This window comes from Moschus berezovskii, chromosome 7 (assembly GCF_049115385.1).
Source record: "Moschus berezovskii isolate FMDL1 chromosome 7, NW_MosBer_1.0, whole genome shotgun sequence".
Lineage (NCBI taxonomy): Eukaryota > Metazoa > Chordata > Mammalia > Artiodactyla > Moschidae > Moschus > Moschus berezovskii.
The window spans coordinates 34,646,351-34,667,411 of NC_142466.1; the positions used below are offsets into that span (position 1 = coordinate 34,646,351).

General features: G+C 46.9%; 1 long non-coding RNA gene across 3 annotated transcripts in view; it reads right to left on the reverse strand.

Moving 5' to 3' along the window:
- Positions 1 to 2,467: 2,467 nt before the first annotated feature.
- The window catches only part of LOC148777305 (uncharacterized), an 86,184-nt gene continuing 67,590 nt past the window's right edge, over positions 2,468 to 21,061 (reverse strand). For 2 of the 3 annotated variants that reach the window (XR_016037759.1, XR_016037758.1), the window contains one exon: positions 6,221 to 6,532. This is a non-coding gene — a long non-coding RNA (uncharacterized LOC148777305). Of the gene's footprint in view, positions 2,633 to 6,220; positions 6,533 to 21,061 lie in introns of those variants that run through there. The other variant, XR_016037761.1, reaches the window with a different exon arrangement.

Consider the following 21,061-nt stretch of genomic DNA (forward strand, 5'->3'; position numbering starts at 1 on the left):
GGAAACGAACTCCATATATCACGCAGGTTGGTTGATCAATGTTCTGAGTGGGAGAACTTGCCACCCGGCTGCACAGGACTTCCACTTTCCCTCTCTCCCCAACCACCTTCCTTCCTTCCTGGCACCTCTCCTCCTCCAGGTACACGCTGAGGGGAGGCAGGCAGGAGCAGGCTCCTGATCACAGCCCCGGGGAGGTCGGCACGAAACCAAAGGCACTGGAACAGATGTGGGCCCATCCGGCGGCAGACGTATTCTGCTTAACCTGCACAGTGCTTAAGAAACAGTCAATGCTTCAAAAGTCAAAACGTTCACATTAAAACGCTTAATTTTTGGCTTCTGTTAACAAAGTGTGATTTGCCAGTAATAGGCCTGCATGCCCACTGACAGCTGAAACGAGTAGTGGTAGTAGTCCCAGGTGTGTTTATAGGCACTCCGCTGGGCAGGAGAGCCTGAGGGGGACATCCTAGACCCAGCCACTGGTGGGGACAGATGGGGCGTCAGGGGTGAGGAGTGGGAGGAGGAGGGACAGACAACTCTGCACAGGAGAGTGCTGGGGGTGGGGGGCAGGAACAGTTAGTGACATGCCCGGGGCCAGCAGTGAGAGGAGACTCAGCCGGCAACCAGATCCTCATCCCCATAAACTGTGCTCACTGGAGTCAGGTTCTCCTCAGCGCTTTCCTCTCATATAGGATCTCATTTGATCCTTCCAGTCAAGGATATTGGTTTTGCTTTCATTTGTACTTTTATGTATGAGAAAACTAAAGTACAGATTGTTTAAATGACTTCTCCCCATTTTACAGGGTAAAAAACTGAGGTTCAACGCCATTCACTTGCCTAACGAAGGTCTCAGAGTTTGCAGAGTGGCCAAGTTGGGGAAAGAATCCAGACGTGTCTGGTCCACTAGTCTGTGCCCTTCAGGACCCAGGAAACGAGGGTGAGGTTTTGTGGTTGGCCCACGGGTGCCACAGACATGGCCAGGAGGGTGCCACACAGACTAGAGACCAGGAGGCGGGCGCTGGGTGGCCCTTCCAGGAAGAGGCTGTGTTGCTCCCCACATCACTCACTCTGCCCTGAACACACCCAGTCTGTACCTGGAAAAAGGGACTCATGCCTGCGAGTGCCTGGAAATGGCTCAGGTTGGGTTCCGGACAAATAGGATGATTCTGGCATCTTCCCATGTCCCTTTCTGATGAACTCTCTGTGAGGCCATGGCTGATGCAGCTGGAGGTTGGAGTGGAGTCTGGGCCAAGTCCTTTTATTGCCAGGTACTCCCTGCCCATCCTCCCTCCTCACCCTGCCTGATTTCTGCTATAAGCAGCCTTCCCAGCCCAGAGACTCAGCTGACAGCTTGAACTTTTCTGCCCAAAGTAGCCTCTGATGCCTGAGGTCCCAGGAGACTCCCAAAAGTTACAAGAAAAAAGATGCTTCTGTGGGCTCCCTACTTATATTCAAGGAGGCTCACTCTTTGAGGCTATAAGCGTATGACTGAGGGACATTAAAAGATTGCTGTTGTGTGTGCTCAGCTGTGTCCAACTCTTTATGACCCCATAGACTGTAGCCCACTAGGCTCCTCTGTCCATGCGATTCTCTGGGCAAGAATAATAGAGTGGGTTGCCATTCCCTTTTCCAGGGGATCTTCCCAACCCTGGGACCAAATCCAGGTCTCCTGCACTGGTAGGTGGATTCTTTACACTGCCCCACCTGGGAAGCCCACATTAAAAGATACCCCAGTCTATCTGAAATGCCCCCATTTGGCCTTGCCATAGGTTAGGTAGTTTCCTTAACTTTCACTAGCTGCAAGATCTTTCATTCAAATGATATCTTATGTAGAAGCCCAACTGATAAAATTAACAAGAGCAGACTATCTGATGGAAGAAGGATATATGTTGGGAGACTGGAGACTTACCTGCTGAGCTCTTCCTCATCCCAAAAGCAGGACCAAAGGCCCCTCATCTGGGCTTCCCCACGCAGTCTGAAGACCGCTCATCTAGTTCTAAGCTGTTGATTTACCTACAATGGTCTAGGGTAGAACTGTCTGGGTAGAAATTCCAGAAGTATCCGTGAGATATTTTAGGGAGACAAGTGGTTTGATTTAGGGAAGGGATGCTGAGGGAGAGGGAGAAACCAAGAACATTTGTCTGGCGACCTAGAAAGGCCTGGAAAGAACAGGGCATGGGCTAGGACAGTGCTCTTGAGAGAGAAAAGGTCTGGAACACAGGCAAGTCAGGGAGGTGGCTGGCTGGGGCCAGGGACCATCAGGAGCAGCTCTGTGTGGCCAGGAGAACCGTCAGGCAACAGAGAGCTCCCTGGGCCTCACCCCTCCTGCCAGCTCACCCACACACCTGCGAAAGCTGGTCAACCTCAGGCCACCTTTCTCTCCTATTAGTGGGAACCAATGGGAGAGTCCTGGAAGCACGGGCCAGCTGGAGTGGGGCCTGCGCTTCATACTCACCATCTCAGCAGCTCCTAGGAGATGCTCTCTGCGGTCCCCAGATGGTGCCGGCACGCATGTCTCCCGGAGCAGGTGGAGGGAAAGCAGAGCCAGGCCCCCAAAGTCAGCTGTGATGTGGGAGGCAAGCCGGCCGCCTGGCACAGGAACTGCCAACTCAGGTCCTGTCGCCCCCGTCGACCTCTCAAAGCAAGGGGTTAAACAGCTCCTTAAAAACCCTGCAGTGCCTTGGAAATCAGCTGAACGGCCTTTCTGTATGTCTCCTGATGTCCCCAGTGCACTACCTGGCTTTCTGACGAGATATAAACGGCGGATTTTATGGGCAGCAGCATGGGCCAGTGGGCTAAGGACAGGCCGGGGAGCCAGCAAGGACGCGGCCTTGGCGCCTCGTGACCGCTTGACTTGAGGTGTGACCTTGGGCTGGTTGCTTAACCTGTTTACACCTTAGTTTCCTTGGCTGAAAAATGGGAGTCCTGATACCACTGGGCCTCACAGGGGGGCTGTGAGCGGGAGCTAATTGATGGCTCAAGTGCACCCTGGGTGTCTCCAATGCTAGTAAACCGCTAAGTAATTACGCAGCGCCTCGGAGCGCTGGCAGCCGACACGCAGGGCACTCTTCCCAGGCCGAGGGGGCCGGGAGCGAGGCCGAGAATGCCTGGCTCAGCTAAACGCCAGCCATTCACCTGGCCGACTCCTCCCTGGTGAGCCCCTCGGCAAGGTCATCCTTCATCTCCTGGAGAGCTTTCTCCTCCGGGCTCTGACAGTCTCTCCTCTCTCAGACCTGCTTTTAACCTTATTTTCTGCAAGATGTGGCTTTTGCTTTAACTGACAGCCTGGTAAACAATAAGTCTGTGGAACGGCAGGACACACTGTGAGTGCTTTCCATGTCTTCTTTCATGGACACACCCTCCACAGGCACAACTTAGGGGGACCCTGCTGTTCCCATTTCACAGATGCAGAAACCTAGGCTCAGGAAGTGTAAACATTCATAAATTCTTTTAGCGGGTCCTCTCAATGAAGGTTCTCCATCACTGCCTGTGAGCGTCCATCATCATTTATGGACTCAGCCCGTGTTGTCCTGAACAGTAAGTAGGATTCAAACCCAGGATTCTCTGATCTCAAAGCTCAGACCTTTCCATCATTCTGTGCTGTCTTCCCTGTTAGCTCTGCGACAGGACAGAACCATTCCTTGACTGGGGTGCAGGAAACCTGTATAACTTGTCCCATTTCTACCACAAATCTACTGTGAGGCTGGGGCAAATTACTTGACCTTTCTGAATCCATGCTTTTCCACTGAAGTGCCTTCTTTTTCTACCATGCTGTGTACTCTACACCATGGCTGCCCGTCACAGTAATAGGTACCTACCTTCTGTGTGTTCTAACATACAACAGATACTAGTCTACCTGCTGTGCTCAGTGCAATGGACTGAATATGTCCCTCCCAAATTCACATGTCGACATCCTAACCCCCACTATGATGGCATTAGAAGGCAAGACTTTTGGGAAGTGATTAGGTCATGTGGATGAAGCCCTCCCGATGGAAACAGTGCCCTTCTGAAAGGGACTGCAGAGAGTTCTCTCACCCCTTCCCCCACACAAGGACACAGGGACAGGACAGCTGTCTATGAGCCAGGAAGCAGGCCTTCACCAGACACCAAATCTGTTGGTGTCCTGATCTTGGACCTCCCAGTCTCTGGGACTGTAATAAATTTCTGCTGTTTATAAGTCACCCAGGCCAATGCATTCTGTTATAGCAGCTCAAAGGATTAAGACACTCAGCTTGGTTAAATGATCCTTATGGCCAGAGCCTATGCTATGTATCTAAGTCTGTAACAAAATGCATACCCAGAAGGTCCAGGCCTTCAGCTAGAAGGTAGCATGTGTCCCCACTGAAAGGAGCAGCGTCCAGAGGACTAGACAGACCTGTGAGCAGGGGATTCTATGCCCCAGTGAAAGTGGCCCTCCTTAGGTCCACTTTGCCTGACCTGTCAGTGGGCAAGAATTGCTGATCTGGGCCCCAGGAGGCTGTTCCTTGAGAAGTCAAGTAATTCCCACTAGGTCATCTGGGAAGCAGGCAGTGGGTGGAGAAAGAGTTGAGCCTGCCTTGAGCCCTGGTACCCATCTTGGGCTTCCAGGGTGGCTCAGTGGTAAAGAAATCCACCTGCCAGTGTAGGAGATGTGGGTTTGATCCCTGGGTTGGGAAGATCCCCTGGAGGAGGAAATGGCAACCCACCCCAGTATTCTTGCCTAGAGAATCCCATGGACAGAGGAGCCTGGTGGGCAACACTCCATGAGTTGAAAAGAGTTGGACACAACTTAGTGACTGAGCACGCATGAACACGCACCCATCTTGTAGGAAGGTCTGGCTCTGGGATCGCATCAGTGATGAACAGGGATCCCTGAGCAAGCCAGTGATCTTCCCTCCCTGAGACTGAACAGTGACATCAAATCTCTGAGTTGCCTCAGAAGAGCCTTGATGGATCACAAGAAATACCGAACAACACCGTCATCCATTTGAGCCAGCAGAGTGATGGCGATGCTGTTTAACTGTGTGCTCCCTGAACTGCTGAGAAACTGTGGATCATCTCATCCGTCCAGGCATCAAACTGCCAAGACTCAGATCTGCCTTTGTTTGGGTGACCTCGGAGTAGCAGCAAATAGATCCTGTGTGTCTGTTCTCCACTATTTCTTCCCCTCTGGGAATGCTATACCAGCCCAAGAGCATTTCCATCCTTCCCAAATATTCCCCCAAACTTTCCCCCTTTTCAGCCTGAATAAAGGTTTACAGAAATAGAACAATCCTTGGTGAGTGGCAGGGCCAGTGCAGGGCCTGCAAGCCCCACTTCTCCTTCTACCCAAATGGCAAGGCCCTTCTGCATCTGAGTCCATGCTGCTCACCCCTGAGCCTGAGCTCCCAGGAGAAGCACTGTAGGAATGTGAGCCTCCTTTAAATCCTGCCTTCCTGGACATTTTCTACTAAATGGGACCAACCATCACTTCCTATTAGCACAACCTGGCCTTTCTGATGGTGACAGGCAGCCACAGGCTGCTCTTTGGCTCACTTAGAATTGTAAAGACTGCACTGAGGGCTACACCCGCCTCATAGAGGGCTCCTGGGAGCAGCGGGAGTAGGGCCGAGGTGGAAATGCTGAAAGCTCAGAATCTCCACTAAATGCCAGCCCTCCCTACCCCACTCCACCCTAATCTCATTCATTGGCACTGGGCACTCTCCAGGGACAAGGACGAGGAGGCCAGGGCCTGTAAGATAAGTGGCCGTCACCTTCGGTATCTGTGCCAGGAACTGTTCTTAGTCTCACTTAATCCTGCTGTCAAGTCTCAGATACATTTCAACGTGGGGCTCAGACAAATTAAGTGACTTGCTCAAGGTCACGGACAGGGCAGAACCGGGATTCCACGAGTCAGACTCTTTCCACTTCTGCAAGCCACCTTGGAGACGCTGTCTCCACTGCACCTGCTGGGGAGGACCCGGTGGAGTGACTCAGGATGGAGTCCCAGCTTGGCTTGGTCAGAAAGATGGGTTCCTGCCTGAAGGACCATGGCAAGTGAACAACCAGTGTCAGCTCTCTGGAGGTCACACTGACCCTCCCTTCAAGGCCTACCCAGTCATTCAGCGGTTAAATGCAAACATGCAGGATTTATTCCTCAACTTCCACGATGTGTGGGGACAACCAGGGTGGAAATTCCAAGCTCAGGAAGCTCATGTGATGACCACCCCAACCCCCGCCCCCTGCCCCCCGCCCCACCCCCAGCAAGAAGCATGTGGTATGGATGGCAGGGCTGAAATTTTACAAAAATGAAACACAACTGCACAAAATCCCCAAAGTGGAGCTGCTGTGACGCTTACATAAGAGTGAGCACACAAGGGACGGACCCGCAGCTCAGGCCCCTCACCAGGCTCTACTCCTCCATCACGAACGTCTCCCAGAGTGGCTGGTGGCTAGGCCCCTTCGATAGAAGCGCACCACGGCAGTGGAATGTTCCCAGCTTGACCAGCGTCCCGTCACTTCCCAGAATGACCCTTTGCTCCTTCTTCTTCTTCTTCTTTTCTTTTGGTACAAGTTTCTGCCAAAGGAACACATATGGAGAGATAAAAATCAGGGGTGGGTTTAGATACGGAGAAAAAATTCACCGAAAGTCAATTTGTTCATTCTGTAAAAAAAAAAAAAAAACTTAAAATATTATTGAATGATTTTAGGGTTTTTGTGGGAACACACACAGACACACACACACACACATAGAGCAAGGCTGTTTGCATCTGTGAGCTGCTATGTCAGGGAGCACTGCTGAGGCACCTGGCTCACTGTCAGGCTTTTCTTCTATTCTAGTCCTGGGCAGTCTCCTTGGACCTCTTCCTTTCTGTGTTCTTTTTTTTCTCCCACAGATACTGCCTCTCTCTTTTTCTTCTGTGTCCCTATGTCTTCCTCTTTCAGCCCAACAAAAAATAAGTTTGCAGAAAGTCTCCAAGCTACTCAGATTGCAGGGGACATGAGGAGAGAACTCAATGTGTCCCCTTCCTGGAGGCCATGATCCCAGGACAAATGGCCACGAGTGTGTGGGGCCTCTTGCTTCGGGAGCTGGTGAGGAATCATGAGTAGGGCGGCAAAAGATATCCTGTGTGTGTGCAAAGTCTCTTCAGACGTGTCCAGCTCTTTGTGATCACATGGACTATAGCCCGCCAGGCTCCTCTGACCTTGGGATTCTCCAGGCAGGAATACTGGAGTGGGTTGCCATTCCCTTCTCAAGGGGATCTTCCCAACCCAGGGATGGAACTCATGTCTCCTGTGTCGGCAGGCAGGTTCTTTACCTCTAGAGCCAACTGGGAAGCCCCACAAAGATATCCTAGGAACAAAGCACCCCATGAGAAGGGCTCCTAACCCCACTATCCCAAAAGGACTTCTCTGAGTACAACTCTCATCAGGTGCTCCTGGCTCTTTGGAACCACCCTTGAAGGCTGCGAACGTGCTTGGTGGGTCAGTTCAGCCGTTCAGTCGTTCAGTGATGTCCGAATCTTTGCAGCCCCATGGACTGCAACACACCAGGCTTCCCTGTTCATCACCAACTCTCAGAACTTACTCAAACTCATGTGCATCAAGTCCGTGATGCCACCCAATCATCTCAATATCTGCTGTCCCCTTCTCCTCCCCAGCCTCCAATCTCTCCCAGCAGCAGGTGTTCTTTGCGTCAGGTGGCCAAAGGATTGGAGCTCCAGCTTCAGCATCAGTCCATATAATGAATATTCAGGACTGATTTCCTTTAGGATTGACTGGTTTGATCTCCTTGCAGTCCAAGGGACCCTCAAGAGTCTTCTCCAGTGCCACAGTTCAAAGGCATCAATTCTTCAGTGCTTAGCTTTCCTTATGGTCCCTCTCACATCCATACAAGACTACTGAAAAAACCATAGCTTTCACTAGATGGACATTTGTCAGTAATGTTTCTGCTCTTTAAAATGCTGTCTAGGTTTGTCATAGCTTTTCTTCCAAGGAGCAAGCGTCTTTTAATTTCATGGCTGCAGTCACCGCCCACCGTGATTTTGGAGCCCAAGAAAATAAAGTCTGTTTCCATGTTTCCCCATCTATTTTCTATGAAGTGGTGGGACTGGATGCCATGATCCTAGTTTTTTGAATGTTGAGTTTTAAGCCAGCTTTTTCACTCTCCTCTTTCACCTTCATCAAGAAGCTCTTTAATTCCTCTTTACTTTGTGCCATAAGGGTGGTGTCATCTGCATATCTGAGGTTACTGATATTTCTCCCGGTAATCTTGATCCCAGCTTGTGCTTCATCCAGTCCAGCATTTCTCATGATGTACTGTGCATATAAGTTAAATAAGCAAGGTGACAATATACAGCCTTGACATATTCTTTTCCCAATTTGGAACTAGACCACTGTTTCTTGTCTGGTTTTAACTGTTCCTTCTTGAGCTACATATAGATTTCTCAGGAGGCAGGTAAGGTGGTCTGGTATTCCCATCTCTCTAAGGATTTTCCAGTTTGTTGTGATCCACATAGTCTAAGTATTTAGTAGTCAGTGAAGCAGAAGTAAATGTTTTTCTGGAAGTCTCTTGCTTTCTCTATGATCCAATCAGTTCAATTCAGTTCAGTCGCTCAGTCGTGTCCGACTCTTTGCAACCCCATGAATCACCGCATGCCAGGCCTCCCTGTCCATCACCAACTCCCGGAGTTCACTCAAACTCATGTCCATCGAGTCGGTGATGCCATCCAGCCATCTCATTCTCTGTCGTCCCCGTCTCCTCCCACCCCCAATTCTTCCTAGCATCAGACTCTTTTCCAGTGAGTCAACTCGACGCATGAGGTGGCCAAAGTATTGGAGTTTAAGCTTCAGCATCAGTCCTTCCAATGAACACCCAGGATTGATCTCCTTTAGAATGGACTGGTTGGATCTCCCTCGATGTTGGCAATTTGATCTCTGGTTCCTCTGCCTTTTCTAAATCCAGCTTGAACATCTGGAAGTTCTTGGTTCACGTACTGTTGAAGCCTAGCTTGGAGAATTTTGAGCATGACTTTGCTAGTGTGTGAGATAAGTGCTGTTGCGCAGTAGTTTGAACATTCTTTGGCATTGCCTTTCTTTGGGACTGGAATGAAAACTGACCTTTTCCAGTCCTGTGGCCACTGCTGAGTTTTCCAAATTTGCTGGCATACTGAGTGCAGCACTTTAATAGCATCATCTTTTAGGGTTTGAAATAGCTCAGCTGAAGTTCCATTACCTCCACTAGCTTTGTTCATAGTGATGCTTCCTAAGGCCCACTTGACTTAGCACTCCAGGATGTCTGGCTCTAGGTGAGTGATCACACCATCGTGGTTATATGGGTCATTAAGACACAGGGAGGCCTGGCGTGCTGTGATTCATGGGGTCGCAAAGAGTGGGACACGACTGAGTGAATGAACTGAACCTGACTGAAGATCTTTTTTGTATAGTTCTGTGTATTCCTGCCACCTCTTCTTAGTATCTTCTGCTTCTGTTAGGTCCATACTCTTTCTGTCCCTTATTGAGCCCATCTTTGCATGAAATGTTCCCTTGGTATCTCTACTTTTCTTGAAGAGATCTCTAGTCTTTCCCATTCTATTGTTTTCCTCTATTTCTTTGCACTGATCACTTAGGAAGACTTTCTTATCTCTCCTTGCTATTCTTTGGAACTCCGCATTTAGATGGATGTATCTTTCATTTTCTCTTTTGCCTTTTGCTTCTCTTCTTTTCTCAGCTATTTGTAAGGCCTCTTCAGACAACCATTTTGCCTTTTTGCATTTCTTCTTCTTGGGGATGGTTTTGATCACTGGCCCCCGTACAGTGTCACGAACTTCTGTCTGTGGTCATTCAGGCACCCTATCTATCAGATCTAATTCCTTGAGTCTATTTGTTATTTCTACTGTATAATCTTAAAGGATTTGATTTAGGTCATACCTGAATGGTCTAGTGATTTTCCCTTCTTTCTTCAATTTAAGTCTGAATTTTGCAGTAAGGAGTTCACAATCTGAGCTACAGTCAGCTACTGGTCTTGTTTTTGCTGACTATATAGAGTTTCTTCATCTTTGGCTGCAAAGAATATAATCAATGTGATTTCAGTATTGACTGTCTGGGGATATGCATGTGTAGAGTCTTCTCTTGTGTTGTTGGAAGAGGGTGTTTGCTATGACCAGTGTGTCCTCTAGGCAAAACTCTGTTAGCCTTTGCCCTGCTTCATGTTGTACTCCAAGGCTAAAATTGCCTGTACTCCAGGTATGCCTTAACTTCCTACTTTTGCATTCTAGTCCCCAGTGATGAAAAGGACATCTTTTTTTGGTGTTAGTTCTAGAAGATCTTGTAGGTCTTCACAGAACTGTTCAACTTTAGCTTCTTTAGCATTACTGGTTGGGACACAGACTTGGATTACTGATATTGAATTGTTTGCCTTGGAAATGAACTGAGATCATTCCATCGTTATTGTGATTGCACCCAAATACTGCATTTGGACTCTTTTTTGACTATGAGGGCTTCTCCATTTCTTCTAGGGGATTCTTGCCCACAATGCTGCTGCTGCTGCTAAGTCACTTCAGTCGTGTCCGACTCTGTGCGACCCCATAGATGGAAGCCCACCAGGCTCCCCTGTCCCTGGGATTCTCCAGGCAAGAACATTGGAGTGGGTTGCCATTTCTTTCTCCAATGTGTGAAAGTGAAAAGTGAAAGTGAAGTTGCTCAGTCGTGTCTGATCCTTAGCGACCCCACGGACTGCAGCCTACCAGGCTCCTCCATCCATGGGATTTTCTAGGCAAGAGTACTGGAGTGGCTTGCCATTGCCTTCTCCGCTTGCCCACAATAGTAGATATAATGGTCAGCTGAATTAAATTCTCCAATTCTGATCCATTTTAGCTCACTGATTCCTAAAATGTTTGATCACTTCCAATTTACTTGATTCATGGACCTAAAATTCCAGGTTCCTATGAAATATTGTTCTGTACAGCATGGGACTTTACTTCCATCACCAGTCACATCCACAGCTGGGCATTGTTTTTACTTTGGAGGCTTGGTGGGTAGAAGTCTTTAACACGGGTTCCTTCTTTACATTCGATATAGCACCTTCTCCCCACACTCTGCTGCTGCTGCTGCTAAGTCACTTCAGTCGTGTCCGACTCTGTGTGACCCCATAGACGGAAGCCCACCAGGCTCCCCCGTCCCTGGGATTCTCCAGGCAAGAACAATGGAATGGGTTGCCATTTCCTTCTCCAATGTGTGAAAGTGAAAAGTGAAAGTGAAGTTGCTCAGTCGTGTCTGACCCTTAGCGACCCCATGGACTGCAGCCTACCAGGCTCCTCCATCCATGGGATTTTCTAGGCAAGAGTACTGGAGTGGCTTGCCATTGCCTTCTCCGCTCCCCACACTCACGCCCCTGCAAAAAGACGCAGCGAGAATGGCATGGATCCGGCTGCAGTTAACTGTGTTTTTATTGGCAACAGGTGTACTGACCCAGGACAGGGTTGTCTAGTGTGTCAGCCGCTGCCTGAGGTGCTGCACTGGGGTCTGCCTGATAAACAATGCTCTGGAAGCAAGGAAAGGGCAAGGAGGAAGGTAAATGCAAGATGCTAAGAGGAACTAACAGAGGAGCAGGCCTCTGCCCTTTCCTGTCCTAGGTGACTGGTGCCTGGAATTTGAAAGTCCTAACTGCAGACATTGAAGAGGAACTGAAGAGCCTCTTGATGCAGGTGAAAGAAGAGAGTGAAAAAGCTGCTTTAAAACTCAATATTCAAAAAATCAAGATCATGGCATCTGGTCCCATCACTTCAAGGGAAATAGGTGGGGGAACAGTGGAAACAGTGTCAGATTTCATTTTCTTGGTCTCCAAAATCATGGTGGATGGTGCCTGCAGCTGTGAAATTAAAAGACACTTGCTCCTGGGAAGAAAAGCTATGACAAACCTAGACAGTATATTGAAAAACAGAGACATCACTTTGCTGACAAAAGGCTGTATATTCAAAGGTATGGTTTTTCCAGTAGTCAAATATGGACGTGAGAGTTGGACCATAAAGAAGGCTGAGTGCTGAGGAATTGATGCTTTTGAATTGTGGTGCTGGAGAAGATTCTTGAGAGTCCCTTGGACTGCAAGGAGATCCAACCAGTCCATCCTAAAGGAAATCAACCCTGAATATGCATTGGAAGGACTGATGCTGAAGCTGAGGCTCCAATACTTTGGCTACCTGATGCAAAGAGCTGACTCATTGGAAAAGACCCTGATGCTGGGAAAGATTGAGGGCAGGAGGAGAAGAGGCGACAGAGGATGAGATGGTTGGATGGCATCACCGACTCAACGGACATGGGTTTGAGCAGGCTCTGGGAGATAGTGAAGGACAGGGAAGCCTGGCGCGGCACAATTCATGGGGTCACGAGTCGGACGTGACTGAGCAACACAACAAAATGTGGCATGGCCTGCCTTCAGCCTCTGGGTTATGGCAACTCGTGGAAAGACAAGAGAAACTGCTCAAACTGAGATCTGTCACAACTTGGACAAAGCATGACGCAGACGATCGCATTAGGTCCTCAAGAACGATGTGGAAAAAAATCACTCAACTCCCCACGCATCAAACCTGCCTCCTAGGAAATGAGAGTGAATGTCATTGCCAAGGTCACAAGTGTGTAAGTACTGGTAGAACCAGGACCAGAACACAGTCTTCTGACTCCCGGTGCCTCCTCCCCGGGATTTCCAGAAGGGTGGGAAGTACGGTAGTTCCCCCCACCCCTTATCTGTGATCGTGCTTTCCACGGTCTCAGTTACCTGCAGTCAACTGTGGTCCAAAAATATTAAATGGAAACTTCTAAAAATAAACAATTTATAACTTTTAAAATGCATGATGTCTAGAGGAGCAGGTCAAAATCTCTTGCCCTCCCACTCCGTCCAGCCTGGGGAAGTGAATCTCCCTTTGTCTAGAGCATCCTACCCATTGGTCACTTAGTAGCCTCCTCGGTTATCATAATAACTGTCATAGTATCTCCGTGCCTGTGTTGAAATAAACCTTATTTTACTTACTAATGACCCCAAAGCACAAGAAGAGTGATGCTGGCAATTCAGGTATGCCAAAGAGAGGCCATAAAGTGCTTCCTTTAAGTAAAAGAGTGAATGTTTTCAACTCAAAGAGGAAAGAAGGAAAATTGTATGCTGAGGTTGCTAAGGTCTATGGTAAGAACAAATCTTTTTTTTTTTTAATTATTTATATTTAACTGAAGGATAATTGCTTTACAGTATCATGTTGGTTTCTGTCAAACATCAACATGAATCAGCCATAGGTATACATACGTCGCTTCCCTCTAGAACCTCCCTCCTACCTCCCTCCCCATCCCACTCCACTAGAGAGCAAATCTTCTATCTATGAAAATTGTGAAGAAGAAAAAAGAAATTGGTGCTAGTTTTTCTGTTGTGTCTCAAACTGTTATAGCCACAGTGTGTACTAAGTGCTTAGTTAAGATGAAAAAGGCAATACATTTGTACAGTACTTTGAGAGAGAGACATTCACCTAACTTTTATCACAGTATATTGTTCTAACTGTCCTATTTTATTATTTATTGTTATTGTTAATCTCACACTGCACCTCATTTATAAATTAAACTTTCTCATAGGTATGCATGAATAGGAAAAAAAATAGTACATATGGGGTTGAGGACAGCTTTGGCAAACACTGGGGGCCTTGGAATGTATCTCCCTAGGGCGAGAGGGGACTATTATAATCTCAAAGGTCCAGACAAAGTTTGATGACAAATAGCATCTGACCCAACTTACACAGAGCTTCTCTCAACGGCTTCTATTTAACCAACCTGCTAGATAATAGCTGCTCTTCAACCCCCTCCTAAATTAACTGATGCCCATGTCACAGGGAACAAGCCTGGCTGGCAGCCATTCTGTAGCCTCCAGTGCCTTGACTATGCACACCAGCATACCCTTCTCTAGCCTGCATTGCTGCTCCCCCCAGGTGAATGTACCCTTGCATTATAAGCATCAGTGGATGTTTTATCCTGGACCTGTCTTATTCTTGCTTCGCCTGTCTTTGTGAAAGCCTTATTGCAAACAAGTAATTAAATGAAACCTTCTGCAAACAGATGATACAGTGAGAGTGCAAAGAAAAAGAGTCTTTATTCATATGCAAACTGAGTTGGGTACTTTGAGATGACCACATGATGCTGGGCTGCTGAAGTATTGCTGATGAGTTAGGTGTGGGTAAGCTACCATTAAAGACCGGGGAAATGCACACATCTATAATGATTCTTCACTCAGAGGACTTGGCAAGTGTAAATTCTCCAACCACTTTAAGAAACGGGAAATGGTAGATGATACATTACTGGGTGTGGCTGACTCAGGAAAGGCGGCTGGACACGCCCATCCATGGACCCACACTCAAAGGAAAGGCGCTGGACTTAGATCAAACAACAGTGAATGGATGTACATTTATATGTTTTAAGTTAAAATGTTGAAGGTGTGTAGTATAATTTTCTCTGATTTCCCTTTTCAACCAACTTTTTCCATTAACTGACCAACACCAGTCCATATTGTGTCAGATAAAAGGGATCCTGATCTAATAGCTAACAGTTATTGAGCAATTATTTGGTGCCAGACGTCAACTAAGTGCCTTTTATGTAGCATCTCTTTTAATCCTCGTAATCTACCCCTGAGTGAGATACTGACGTGATCCTGTGGTGGCACTTGGACCAGTTTTTACAGGTCTTGGACTCTCTTGCCTCCCACCTGCCTTCCTTTCTTTTGCCTGCCAGCAGCCCTATACTGAATCGCGCCTCTATAAACTAATGCCATGCTTCCTCACAGCCTCCTGGTGGAGGGTCTGGAGTTCCCTGACTCCTCTGGAACACTCTGACCTCCCCTGATCGCTCTATGGGGTGGGGGGGGGAGGGTAGGCGCAGGGGAGTTTGGTTGCTTCAAAACAGTTCAGTTAAGTTCTGGGCTTCATGCAGAGGTGTGAAGAAGCAGAGGTAAACAGGCATGGGCGGAGTGGGAGTGGTAAAGACAGAAAACCAGTGGGAAGTGTTCAGGGAGACAGCCCAGCACAGACCCTGTGTCATGGTGTGGCTGGGGTAGGGGCTGTGAGAGTAGGACTTTGAGGAGTAAGACCCTGAAAAAGCCCACATGAAGCATTCTGGGGGATTGGAGGAGAGATGGGAAAGAGCAGGAGGGTGGGAAGTATTTCTGGCAGCAGGCAGGCCAGAAGGCAGAGCTTCCTAATCTAACCAGCATCTGTAAAACGGCATTGACAGCAGCAAGAATCACGAGGAAGGAACAAAGAAGAGCGCCCCCTTTAGGTCAGTGGCATCGTGGCATTTATGTCTTTGCAACAGAAATGTACTTGGTGGACTGTTGGGGGTTGAGGCAGAAATCTGATGTCCATGAAAGTCGGTGAAATAAAGATTAGCAGGATGACACAGAAATGAAAATTTAAGGAGCCACACACTTCGGGATTAAATATTTGCTATCCATGCACCTGGCCAAGGACTGGCACCCAGGATACATAAAGAACTACTACGGCACCAGAAAAAATAGACAAATGTGTAATCCAATTAAAAATAGGCAAAAATTAGAAAAGACACCTGGTCAAAAAAAAAAAAAATGTATGAGAAGCCAAAAAATTCAAGTTCATCAGTCATCAGGAAAAGGCAAACTCAAACCATATAAAATACCACTGCGCAGGCACTAAGGTAGCTAAGATGAAAAAGACTGACCATGCCACCTCTCGGGGAGCAGAGAGCAGCAAGGGCAGTGGCGAGGCAGTGCTAACAGTCTGTCTGGCCAGGACAGTGAGGGGGTGCACTGTCTGCAGAGAACTTAAAAACAGTAACAAAACCACTGAAAGTCAGTCCAATTTTTATTATCACCATGCAACACAATGTCAGTGACAACATTCTCCTCCCTGGCTAGGGCAGCCCCCCACCAACAGCCCCCTCCCCTCTCCCATGAAACCTCACTCTTGGCCAAGACGGGGAAACAGTCCAAGAGTGGGCTGTCGTAGGGAATGACCACCTTGGAGACCTGCTTGGTAGTTTCTTTTAAAATTAAAAAATTGCACTTCTACATATTTACCAAGGAGAAACAAAAACACATGGAGTAAATGTTCACAGGCAGTTTCTTTATAATAAACCCCAAATGGAAACAATCCAAACGTTCATCAACAGGCTGAATGACTCAACATCGTGGTACATCCATACATGGCAATGCTACCCAGAAACAGAAAACAAAGTACCAATACATGCAACAAAATAATGAATCTCACAAATATGCTGAGCAAAAGAATCCATACACAAAAGAATATACACTGTTTGATCTCATTTATCTGAAGACCAAGAACAGAAAATCTAATCTATAGTGACAGAAAGCAGAACAATGGTTGCCTGAGACCAGGGCCAAGGGTGAGTATTGACAAGGAATAGATACAAGGGAACTTTCTGGTATGTGGCTAGTGCTCGTTACAACCTCAGAGATATTGCGGATTCTGTTCCAACCACGGAAATAAATGAATATAGAAATGAACTGAGCCACATGAAGTGCACAGAAGAGTTATATTTACACTATACTACAGCTTATCAAGTGTATATTATGTTTTTTAAAAAAATGTACAATCTTAACTAAAAAATTACTTATTGCTAAAAGACACTGTCATCTGAGCCTTTAACAAGTCAGAGTAGTAACATCAAAGATCACCGATCAAAGATCACCCTAACAAATACAATAGTAATGAAAATATTTGACATATTGTGAGGATTACCAAAATATGACAGAAACATGAAGTGAGCAAATGCTGTTTGAAAATGGCACCAATAGACCTAGGATTTGTAGTATTGCCACAAATCTTCAATTTGTAAAAAAATGTAGTATTGTTAAAGCACAATAAGGCAACACATAATAAAACAGGATATGCCTGTAACTGGGGCTTCCCAGGTGGCTCAGTGGAAAAGAATCTGCCTGCCAATGCAGGAGACACAGGAAGGAATGCAGGAAGATCTCCTGGAGGAGGAATGGTAACCCACTCAGGTATTCTTGTCTGGAAAATTTCCATGGACAGAGGAGCCTGGAGGGCTACAGTTTATGGGGTTACAAGAGAATCGGACACAACTGAGGGACTGAGCATGCACTCATGACTAATTGATTGTTGTGGTGGCTCCATGAGTGAACACATTTGCCCAAACTCATCAAAACTGTGTACCAAAAATGTATGTATTCTGTTATGTGTAAATTGTGCTTTAATAAGGTTGTGATATTGATTAATCTGAGAATACATCCCAAGCTGTTCATGGCTGTTCTTGAGTAGGACTCCATCAACATTCCAGAGACATTCCTGTAGACCACATTTGGAATTTTCAATCTGGATATATATCGACATTAACCATTATGGAAAGCTGTGTATAGTTTAATCTGTAGACATTTTTTATTTCTTCCCTCTGAAGTGTTTTTATGCTTCTCTCAAGTTCTTATATTTTAAATTCCTTTGTGCTTAGTCGCTAAGTCATGTCTGACTCTTTGTGACTGTATGAACTGTAGCCCACCAGGCTTCTATGTCCATGGGATTTTCCAAGCAAAAATACTGAAGTGGGTTGCCATTTCCTTCTCCAGGAAAATTCCTTTAGATGTAGGGAAAACTGCCATTTGGATGATGATGATGACGATGATGATAACGGCTAACATTTACTGAATATTTACTAGGGCCACATGCTCTGCATTATTTTATGTAATCTTCACATAACCCTGATTCTCTGAGGTATTATCCTCATGTTTCAGATCAGGACCCTGGTTCATAGAGGTGAAGGCTCTTGCCAAGGTCACATAGCAAGTCAGACCAGAACTGGCATTCATATCTGTCTGATTCAGACTTTGAGCTCTTATCCCTGCAGTCCAGGGCCTCTGACACTGGGACCATCATGGCCTAGAAAATCAGATCACACAGTCCTCCAAAGGGGGCAGTAGACGTGGCTGCAGCTGCAAAGTCAAATTCCCTGTGCTGCCAACATCTTCAGGGCATCTCCCCTCCCCGGTGAGCCTTCTTAACCTCCCTCTTTCCTGTAGTTGCCGTTGCGCCTGGCAGACAGGCGCTCCATTCATGGCCAGCAACCAGTGGCAGGGTTGGACTGCCTTTCCTCATGGGCCTCGGGGCTGGGGGTGGGGGGAGTCTCCTCCCTGACCTTCTACTCCTGCCCTGAGCTTCACTTCCCTCCTCCTCCCTCCCCTGGGATGCTGCGAAGTTTATTCTTGTGAACTGTGACCATGACCATATATATCTCTGGGTGTATTCTAACAAGAACCTGTGTTCTTTCCACCACAGGGCTGGCTAAGGAAGTTATGTGAGACTCCAGGGAATCCTGGAGGAATTTGCTCAAGTCTGCTGGGGTTTGCATCCTGACACTCAAGTACATAAGTGTGGCCAGGCCTGTTTGACAATCAAACCCAGGCACGAAACAAAGGAGGTGGCGAGATGGGGGCCAGTACAGACCCCAAATTGGATCAGCCTCTTGTTTGAGGTCTGTATAGGGGCCTGGGAGGAGATGGGACAGGGTGGGAGGGAGCGCGTCTGCAGGAGAAGAGAGGAGAAGATAATGGAATCCAATAGAGCTCCCGAAGATGTGTCATCTTGCTGCTGCCGAAACCCTTTGAATACGTTAAATCCTTAATCAGAGTAGCCTAAGACCGCAATGACTACATGGAGACACGTTAGTCCGGATAAATCCTTGCAGGTTTCAAAGATCTGAAGGGCCCTGGCACTTCCCTGTGCAGCGGCTGCCCTCTGCCCTCTCCTCCATGATGTCATTATTGAAGTTTCGCTCTCACCATGCCTTGTGTAAGTTGACATTGACAGTTGTAGCACTCTCACACCGACTCTGGAGGATTATTAGCTTTGAAGCTATTTGGCCTTGAGCGGTGAATTCTTTTTTGAGCTCACACTGGCTTACAATATCTGAGAGGGCTTGCTCCACTCTGGCCCCAGCTTGAATTAGGAGAGGAGGCGGCTTTCCAACTTGGAACTGATACCAGCAGGAACAGAACGGGGAACATTATCCTTTTCTGATGGGCAGCAAAGTTAGTGTTCTCTAATCCCCCCGAGGCCTTCACACCGAGTTTCCATTTTAACATCAGAGTTGGAGCTGCAGCCCAGGCTCGCCTCTGCCTGTAACGGCCACGCAGCCTCACAGCTGGACGCAGAGAGGGACTTGAGGAATACATGCTCTTCTGGCCTCTAATCTGTTTGTTATTAGGCTGTTGGAAACCCCTCAGTGGGGCTGGAAGCTGATGTCAGAGGAGTATAATTCAAGTGTATGTTAAAGAAAAATAGAATAGGGAAAAAAAGCTCCTTTCTGCTGTAATTTGCATGTGGTGAATGTGAATGTCTGGGGGGATTAATTAGCTGAACAAAGCTGGGCAAGGGACTGCCAGTGAAACTGGCAAAATGTAGTGACCTGGAGGGCACCTGATCCACTCTTAATTTCCTCTCTGGGTTTGCAAATATTTTGCAAAGTTTATTCCAAGGAAAGAGGGAAACCCTCTACCCCATCCCTCGCCTCCACCTGTGGCTTTTTCGTAATGAGAAAAAGTGCGTCCATCACTGCGCACCAATACTCCGCCACTGTTTGCAAAGAAGCTTGGGCGTTGTCTCAGTTTCGCTGGACCGTCTGCTGGAGTAAAATTGAGGGGTCTGTTCTAGAGTCCTGGAGACCTATGAATAGAGAACGCCCAAGTTTTCAGGTTGCAGATGTAGGGAGAAGAAAAGTTTTCTTGAGATTATCACTTATTTATCTACATGTTCTTATTTGTCTCACTGTTATCACTTATTTATCTGTCTGTGTGAAGGTCAATCTTCCCCAATACTATTTATGTCCATAATTCATGGGCTGTATCTCTCCTGATACAACTGGTTTTTGGGATGTATCAGCCTAGGAGCTTAAAGAAACCCAAATGATACACCTTCAGATGAGAGCCGGCCCTATTTTGGTTGGCTGGAAAAAACTCAGCACCGTTGCCAAACATAAAGGTGGTAAAAGTAAACGTACCTAGAAGAAGATGCTAACAGAAGTGAAAGCATAACATTCATGAGAACAGGGGGGCTTGGAAGAAGAGCCAGAGGGAATGGGGCAAGTGATAGAAACACCAGACAAACCTAAACTCATTCCTCTTTGTGGTAGTTCAGCTGAAGAAATTCCTTGCATTTTATTTCTCTGCTGCTCAGGAAAGTAAACTTTATTTCCTTAACTGCAACGGATGTTCCCACGACTCAACCTTTCTGAAATCTGGAGGCTTACAGCGTATAGCATACTTGTCCGTCAGATATATCAGTGTCCCCTAAAACGTGATATAAAACCAATGGCCTGTCTTCCAGTCAAGGTGCTTGTAGGAGTGAAATACAATAGGGAGGAAGGTACTGAATCTTTTAAATACACTAGAGACCTATCATTTGGTCCACAGCATACCTCATGGAGAGCAGGTCTGCACATGGCTGCATGTGCACTGATGATCTGGGTACGTGCTGGGGTAAGAGACCATGAACTGGCTCTGTTCACTGATATCCAGACAAAGAATGGACGGTGCCCATATTGACGTTCCCATTATTAACTCACTTAAGCAACTGATTGGTGCTCACCTCCTCAACACTTACTTATTTTGGCAAAATGATACATTACACTTAGAGAATTTTTTCTGCTCCAAGGTAAACTGGTGAGCTTTAAAAAAAAAAAAAAACTCTTTTGGGTCTGTTAATAATTTCCAAAGAGAAGAGCAGCCAATGCTTGTATAAATAAACCATTCCTGATGACAATTTAAGAATCAGAGTAACAATATGTGTGCATGTGTGTGCTTATGTGTATGCAAACACACACAAGTGGAATCCATTTCCCTAATTAATCCTATTGAAAAGTACTATAGTAGCTGATTCTATGTTTTACTGTGTACATTTGTACATATGCATGTAATATTTTGCAGAGAATAGCAAAAACAAAATTAGCTAATGTCCTGATGCTTTCTTAACAAAGCATAAAAATTCCAAAGAGTGATTTAGTAATTTATAACTGTAATTCCAAGGCTGGGCTGTGTTTGGAAGTAGTGAGTTCCTGGTCACTGGAAGTGTTTGAAGTT